We start from the raw sequence: 8,275 nt of genomic DNA, 5'->3' as shown, positions 1-8,275 counted from the left end.
AGTCAGACGCTCAACCAACCGAGCCACCCACGTGCCCCATCCCTACAATTTTTCGTGTATGTTTGTATAACCATAGGTAAAATATTTAAAGGTGTTTAACAAACTATTTAAAATAGTCCTCTTTGGGGGCACCTGGGTGGCTCAGTCAATTCAGCGTCCGACTCTTGGTTTTGGCTCAGGTCATGATCTGTCAGTTTACAGGATCAAGCCCTGAGTTAACTCTACACTGACAGTGTGGAGCCTGCTTGGGATTCTCTCACTGTCTCTATCTGCCCCTCCCCTCTCTCTCTAAAATAAATAAACATGTTTTAAAAAAAGAAGACAAGTAGTCCTCTTGGAGGAGAAACTATTTTTGCTTTTAAAGTCCTTGGATTTTAATAATTTAACAATAAAAGTCAATGGTTTTAAGAGTCTCATGCTCTACCGACTGAGCTAGCCGGGCAGTTAAAAGTCAATGGTTTTAATAGTCAGCTTCAACAATTTACTACTACTACTAATGGTTAATAGTGTGGTACTTTCAATGATGGAGTAAATGGGATAATTTTAATAATTTGAAAAAAGAAATGTTGGGAAAGTGATGTTCTTTTTTCTATAGCTGTGAGCCAACTAATTTTCTTTTTAAAAAAATACACTTGAGGGGTGCCTGGGTGGCTCAGTCGGTTGGGTATCCGACTTCGGCTCAGGTCATGATCTCGCGGTCCGTGAGTTCGAGCCCCGCGTCGGGCTCTGTGCTGACAACTCAGAGCCCGGAGCCTGTTTCAGATTCTGTGTCTCCCTCTCTCTCTGACCCTCCCCCGTTCATGCTGTCTCTCCCTGTCTCAAAAATAAATAAACGTTAAAAAAAAAATTAAAAAAAAAAAATTGAGAAGTACTCATCAAATGCCTGCCTTACATACTCCCAGTGTCAGTCATTCTTGGAATACACGGAAGCCCATTTCTGCCCCGGAGACACGATCTGGCCAAAGACGTGTGCTACTCCTGGGTGAAAACATAACAATATGCCATTGAAATCACACCTCAAGACGGCAGAAAGGAAGTCTGGATTACTGCCAGGGAGGGATGGCGGGGGAAAGGCATCCAGGTGGTGGGTAGGGAGAAACCCGGGAGGGATCAGTGAGAGAGACAGGGATTTAAAAAGGCTTAGTCTAACAATCCAATAGAAAAATGAGCAGAATGTCTTTCCCAGAAAGGGAAATTCAAGTAACCCTTAGACACAGGAAGACCCCAGCCTCACCGCAGCGCGAGAGGGACAAATAGAAACCACCGTGTTGGAACGTTTCCCGTGTCTTCAGCGGGCAGAGGAGGGACCAGGGTTGACGCGTCCCATGAGCCTGAGACTCTGGGAAGCGGGCACACCTCCCATGCAGCCAGCTGGACTGTCAACTGGCAAGGTCTCCTGGGAGCATAACTTGGCAGTGAAACCCACATTAAACAGGCACTTGCCCTCCGACCAAGAAATTCCTATCCTGCGGTTATTCTCTAGTTTACTTGCACATGGTCAACATGACCTATGCATGAAGCTAGTCATTAAGGCATTCCTGGGAGAGCAAAGATTGGGGGAAGAAAAGCAAACTAAATGTCCATTACAGGGGACTGTTTCCATCAATTACAGTCGAGCCATGCAACGGGATAATTTGTAGCCACTGGAAAAAGAAGTCTAACGTATTGAATGTGCCAGGCGTTGTTCTAAGTCTTAATGGGCTTAACTCATTTAATCTTCTCAACAACCCTCTAGAGTAGGAATTTTATTTTTTCTAAGTTTTTATTTCAATTTCAGTTAGTTAGCACATATAACATAGGTAGGAGCGCCTGGGTGGCTCAGTGGGTTGGGCGTCCGACTTTGGCTCGGGTCATGATCTCACAGTTCGTGGGTTCGAGCCCCGCGTCGGGCTCTGTGCTGTCTGCCCAGAGCCTGGAACCTGCTTCGGATTCTGTGTCTCCCTCTCTCTCTGCCCCTCCCCTGCTCGGGCTCTGTCTCTTTCTCTCTCTCAAAGATAAATAAACATTTATTAAGAAAAAAAAAACCCATATGTTATAGTAACCCATAACATAGGTATTTTAGTACTGTCACTCCCACTCACAGATGAGGAAACTGAGGCACAGAGAAGTTTAGTAACTTGACCAATGTAACACAGCTAAGACCTAACCAAAAAAAAAATCAAGGTATAGTATAGGCTGTAGAGCATGTTCACATTTGTGCGGAAAAGAGTAAAAAACAGTATGCACATGCACGCGTGGATATCTAATCTAGTATGTTTGTCTATACTTGTATGCACATCTATGCTTTTGTTTAGAACGTCTCTGGCAGGAGACAGGAGAATCTGAGAATCTGCTGCTTCTGGGGATGGAAACTCAGTTTCTGGAAGACAGAGTAAGGAGCCCGGTTTACTTTATACTGTATGGAATTTTGTATCTGCTGAGGTTTTGTACCACGTCTTGGCAGGACCCACTGAGCAACTGCAAATCTTTAGTTAAAAAAACCTTTAGGGGCTCCTGGGCAGCTCAGTCGGTTAAGCATCTGACTCTTGATTTCTGCTCAGGTCATGATCTCCCGGTCTGTGGGACTGAACCCCTTGTGGGGTTCTCTCTCTGCCCCTCCCCTGTACGCATACTCTCTCTCTTTCCTCTCTCTCAAATATTTTAAAATTTTTAAAAATTAAAAAAAATCTTTTTTACTTAAAACCATTTTTTAATGTTTATTTATTTTTTAGAGAGAGAGAGAGAGAGAGCGAGCGAGTGCGCACGAGCAAGTGGGGAAGGGGGAGAGAGAGAGGGAGACACAGAATCCAAAGCAGGCTCCAGGCTCTGAGCTGTCAGCACAGAGCCTAACGTCAGGCTTGAACCCACAAACCGTGAGATCGTGACCGGAGTCGAAGTCGGCGACTGAGCCACCCAGACATCGCTTTTTTAATAACTTTTTTAAATGTTTATTTATTTTGAGAGATGGAGCGTGAGCAGGGGAGGGGCAGAGAGAGAGGGAGAGGCAGAATCTGAAACAGGCTCCAGGCTCTGAGCTGTCAGCACAGAGCCCGATGCGGGGCTCGAACCCACAAACCGTGAGATCATGACCTGAGTCGAAGTCAGCCGCTTAACTGACTGAGCCACCCAGGCGCCCCTAAGGAGATCTTTTTTTTTTTCCTTCCATTATTATTTTTGGTAAAAAAAAATATTTTTTTAATGGAAGGGGAAGGAGCTGAAAGTCCTTCTTCCAGGTTCTCTCTCAAGTTGTCTGTCCAGTGTGGTAACTGTTAGCAACACGTGCCATGGCAGCACTTGAAATGTGGCTGGTCTGGATCAAGATATGCCGTGCATGTAAAGCATCCATCAGGTTTCAAAGAAGTATGAATAAAGAAAAGAATGTAAGGGGCGCCTGGGTGGCTCAGTGGGTTGGGCGTCCGACTTCAGCTCAGGTCATGATCTCGCGGTCCGTGAGTTTGAGCCCCGCGTCGGGCTCTGTGCTGACAGCTCAGAGCCTGGAGCCTGTTTCAGATTCTGTGTCTCCCTCTCCCTGACCCTCCCCAGTTCATGCTCTGTCTCTCCCTGTCTCAAAAATAAATAAAACGTTAAAAAAAAAAAAAAAAGAATGTAAAATATCGAATTAACAATTGTTTGTATTGGGGGCGCCTGGGTGGCTCAGTCGGTTAAGTGTCCGACTTCAACTCAGGTCATGATCTCACGGTCTGTGGGTTCGAGCCCTTCATCGGGCTCTGTGCTGACTGCTCAGATTCTGTGTGTTTCTCTTTCTCTGCCCCTCCCCTGCTTGTGCTCTCTCTGTCAAAAATAAATAGACATTACAAAATTCTTTAAAATAATTTTTTGTATTGGTCACATGCTAAGACGACATTTTGGCTATATCGGGTTAAATAAAATATATTACTAAAATTAACCTCACCTGTTTCTTTTTGCCTATTTAAAAGAGAGCTGCTAGAAAGTTTAAAATTACACATATGGTTCACATTATATTTCTCCTGGACGGCATGGGTCTGAAGGTCTCTTAAGGTCTACTGATAACACAAATGACGTCGTGATTTACATTTGAAAAGGGCTTGCCTAAAGACTATCTGCACAAGTCTTCTTTGCAAAGCTCTGGCGAGATAGGAACTATTATTGCTGTTCCCCAGTTACAGAGGAGAAAGCCAGGGCTCATTCAGAGCCTTTTATGCGTTCTTTCGAGTCATACTTGCAATGCACACTGAGCATTCGGGAAGGACGTAGACATTTGCAGTATGAAATGCAGGGGGACCTATTCCATTTAGTTTCTTTGTATCAGCTTCAGATAAAACAACTCTGGTGAGCGGTGACGCATGATAGAAACGATGCTTAATAAATTACATGTGTCCTGTTTCGTACTAGTTCGTCACGTGGCACTTTGTCCTTTTTTCCCATCAAGGTCTTCTTTTTCTTTTTTAATGTTTATTTACTTTTGAGAGAGAGAGTGAGAGAGACAGAGAGAGACAGAGACAGAGTGTGAGTGGGGGAGGAGCAGAGAGAGAGGGAGACACAGAATCCGAAGCAGATTCCAGGCTCCGAGCTGTCAGCACAGAGCCCCATGCGGGGCTTGAACTCAAGCCCCGCAAGACCACGACCTGAGCCGAAGTCAGACGCTTAGCTTAGCCGACTGAGCCACCCGGGCGCCCCAAGGTCTTTTCTCTGACATCGCAGTAAAAGACCCAGGGCTTCAAAGCGATTGTCATTTCAGGGCTGGGCGGGGGCACTGAAGAACAAGGTGTCACAAAAGCCGTTGGGTGGAAAGCTCCTATTTGTTTGCTGCCATTTTCGGACCAACCAGTTAAGCTCACGTTGGTCACCTTTTCTCACAAACCTGTTCGGGCTTGATTTTCACGGTTTGCTACAGAGAGGCAATGCTTGAGTTGGCTCACGGTGGTTTCCTTTTGATCTGTCTTTTTTTTTGTAACGAGTCTTTTATTTATTTGTTTATTTCGAGAGACAGAGACAGCATGAGTGGGGGAGGGGAAGAGAGAGAGGGAGAGAGAGAGAGTCCCAAGCGGGCTCCATGCTGCCAGTGCAGATCCCGACTCGGGGCTTGAACCCGTGAGACCATGAGATCATGACCCGAGCCAAACCAAGAGTCGGATGTTGAACCAACTGAGCCACCCAGGCGCCCCTGATTTGTCTTTGAATGAATGAATGTAGGTTTCATATAAGGAGCCTCATACATTCTACCTTTCTTCAGGACATCTTGGTGAGGGGCAGCAGGAAGAAGGATGTCGAATATGGAAAAAATTCAGCCATGGAGAAGTTGATTGTCACGGCTGGAGCTGTGTGACAGCGAAATCTGAGTTGGGAATACATCCCCCAAATCAGAATATTCAGGGAGCGGATGATTTTGGCAAGGACTCAAATGGTTACAATCCCAGTTAGCTGACATTCACAATGGAGTTAGATTTTTGTGCCCAGGATCAAAGTCGGCATTCAGGGTAACAGTTACATATATCGTGTCATTATTTTATATGTCACGAGAGAAGAGAAAAAAGGCTTTCAATGAAACTATGACACACTATTGAGTACAGAGGTATCCTCATTTCAGAGTTGTTAAAAAGTGGGCAAAAAGGTTTGAATTGTGGGGCGCCTGGGTGGCCTCGTTGGTTGCACATCAACCTCTTGATTTCGGCTCAGGTCATGATTTCCTGGTCGTGAGATCAAGTCCCACGTGGAACTCCAGGCTGAAAGCACAGAGCCTGCTTGGGATTGTCTCTCTCCACGTCTCTCTGCCCCTCCCTTGCTCGCATGTGCACGGATGCGTGTGTGCTCTTTCAACGTACATAAACATTGAAAAGAAAGGCTTGACTTCCACTCAGTGAAATACAGGGTCACAAGTACCTCTGAAATCCTCTTAGGAAGGCCCCCCATTGAGGGAGAACAGCTCTGAACGATTGTCTCTTTGAACAGCCGCTGAGACAGGGTTGGAGAACGCAGTCATTAGGGTGCATCTTTTTTTTTTTTTTTTTGTCTTTCAGTTTGCTCAAGTTTAATTTTTTTTAATGTTTGTTTATTTTTGAGAGAGAGAGAGAGAGAGAAAGAGTGCAAGCAGGGGAGGGGCAGAGAGAGAGGGAGACACAGGATCCGAAGCAGGCTGCAGGCTCCGAGCTGTCAGCACAGAGCCCGACGCCGGGCTCGAACCTGCGAACCGTGGGATCATGACCTGAGCCGAAGTCGGCCGCTTAACTTGACGGAGCCACCCAGGGGCCCCAGTCTGCCCAAGTTTAATACACTGTGCTCTCTGCCCTGGTCAGTGGCATCTCTAGAAAGTAGCAGCACATCCCCATGGTTACTGGATACCGTTAGGGTGCATCTTTAAACACCTGGGCTGGAGGCAAGCCGCTGACCCCTGGAACCGAGGCTGCTGGAAGAAACAGCACAGTCAGAGGCTCTTCCTCCAGGGTCACGTCAGGGCATCACGTGCACTGTAACTTTATTCTCTGCCTTGATTTTTCCCAGCTCCTGCGGTTGGATTTTTCCAGAAGTTAAACGTTCATGTGATGCAAGTGTTTACCCTGTGCCGGGAACTCTATTAAATACCTTCCGTGCTGATTAAATGATTTGATGCTCCCATATGCCTGCATGTGGTGGCTATCAGAACCCTCAGTTTCCACGTGACAAACTGAAGCACAGAGAGGTTAAGCACAGACCAAAAGTTGCACAGTAGAGGATTCAAGAGCAGGTAGGACAGGCCAAGTGCTTGATGCTCCATTTAAGGAAGATAGCATCCTGGGTGCCTGGGAGGCTCAGTCAGTTAAGCATCTGACTTTGGCTCAGTCCACGATCTCATGGTTCGTGAGCTGGAGCCCCACACTGGGCTCTGTTGTCAGTGTAGAGCCCACTTCGGATCTTCTGTGCCCCCACCCCACCCCTCCCCCGCTCACGTGTGCTCTTTCCCTCTCTCAAAAATAAATAAACATTTTAAAAAATTAAAAAAAAAAAAAGGAAGGTGGTTTCTACTGGCAATGCCACGTAATCAAAGTCCAAAAGGCAAAACGTAAGAAAAAATATCCTCTGTATAGTCCTTCACAAACAGCTGGAAAATTGTGGCAAATTTTAGAAAAGGGACAATGACACTGAAGATGTTTTCCGCTAAACAAGCCTGAATGGCCAACTTTCACCAGCCTGGGGGAAGCACATTTTTCTTGCTTTATGCAATAATTCCTTGATTGAATTTCGGAAGGTCATGAATATATCAACGGTCTGCTTGCTTAATAGTTGTAAGAGAGATAACAAGATGATTTGCAAATAACACATTGAGATTCTAAGATAACAGTCCCAAGATTAACGTACACATTATATGAAAGATATCCAGGAAAGAATTTGTAGCTGGTACCTGGGTGATACGGTGATGTTTGCTGGCTCAGCAGAAATGAATTAGAGGCAATTTTAAGCTTTTGGGGGAACTCTGGGTGTCGTTTAAACCTATAGTCACTTGGGGCGCCTGGGTGGCTCAGTCGGTTGAGCGGCCGACTTCGGTTCAGGTCACGATCTCACGGTCCGTGAGTTCAAGCCCTGCGTCGGGCTCTGTGCTGACAGCTTGGAGCCTGGAGCCTGTTTCGGATTCTGTGTCTCCCTCTCTCTGACCCTCCCCCGTTCATGCTCTGTCTCTCTCTGTCTCAAAAATAAATAAACGTTAAAAAATTAAAGAAAAAAAAAACCTATAGTCACAGTAAAAAGAATACTAAAAGCAATCTTCCTTTTGCATTCTCAAGAAAGAATCATAAAAATAGCTAAGAATTACTTATACAGCTCTTTATTTTCCCTTGACAGATGATTATTTTTTCCTAAGCTACAACTTGAATCTCTATTTTTACTGATTGAGTGTATTCATGTTTAAAACCTAAAGAACCATGACTATGAAGAGTATATGATTTGCCAGCCACTACTAAGTTCTTTACAAATATTAGCTCCCTCACTCCTCCCAATAACCCAGGAGACGTGGTCAGGTACAGTTTATGTCTGTTTCATGGATGGGGAGCCTTAGGCTCAGAGAAGCTTTGCAACTTTCCCAAAGTCACACAGCTAATAAGTGATAAAGCTGGAATTTGAACCCAAATCGATATGGCTTAGAGGATCTTTAAAAATTTTTTATTTATTTTACTTTTCTTTTTCTTGAGACAGAGAACATGCAAACGGGGGAGAGGAGCAGAGGGAAAGAGAGAGAATCTTAAGTAGGCTCTGTATTTAGCGTGGAGCCCGAGGTGGGGCTCGATCCCATGACCCTGGGATCATGACCTGAGCTGAAATCAGGGGTCGGTTGCTCAACGGACTG

Source organism: Acinonyx jubatus, chromosome A3 (assembly GCF_027475565.1).
Source record: "Acinonyx jubatus isolate Ajub_Pintada_27869175 chromosome A3, VMU_Ajub_asm_v1.0, whole genome shotgun sequence".
NCBI classification, from domain to species: Eukaryota; Metazoa; Chordata; class Mammalia; order Carnivora; family Felidae; genus Acinonyx; species Acinonyx jubatus.
Note: the sequence above shows the minus strand (reverse complement) of the source record.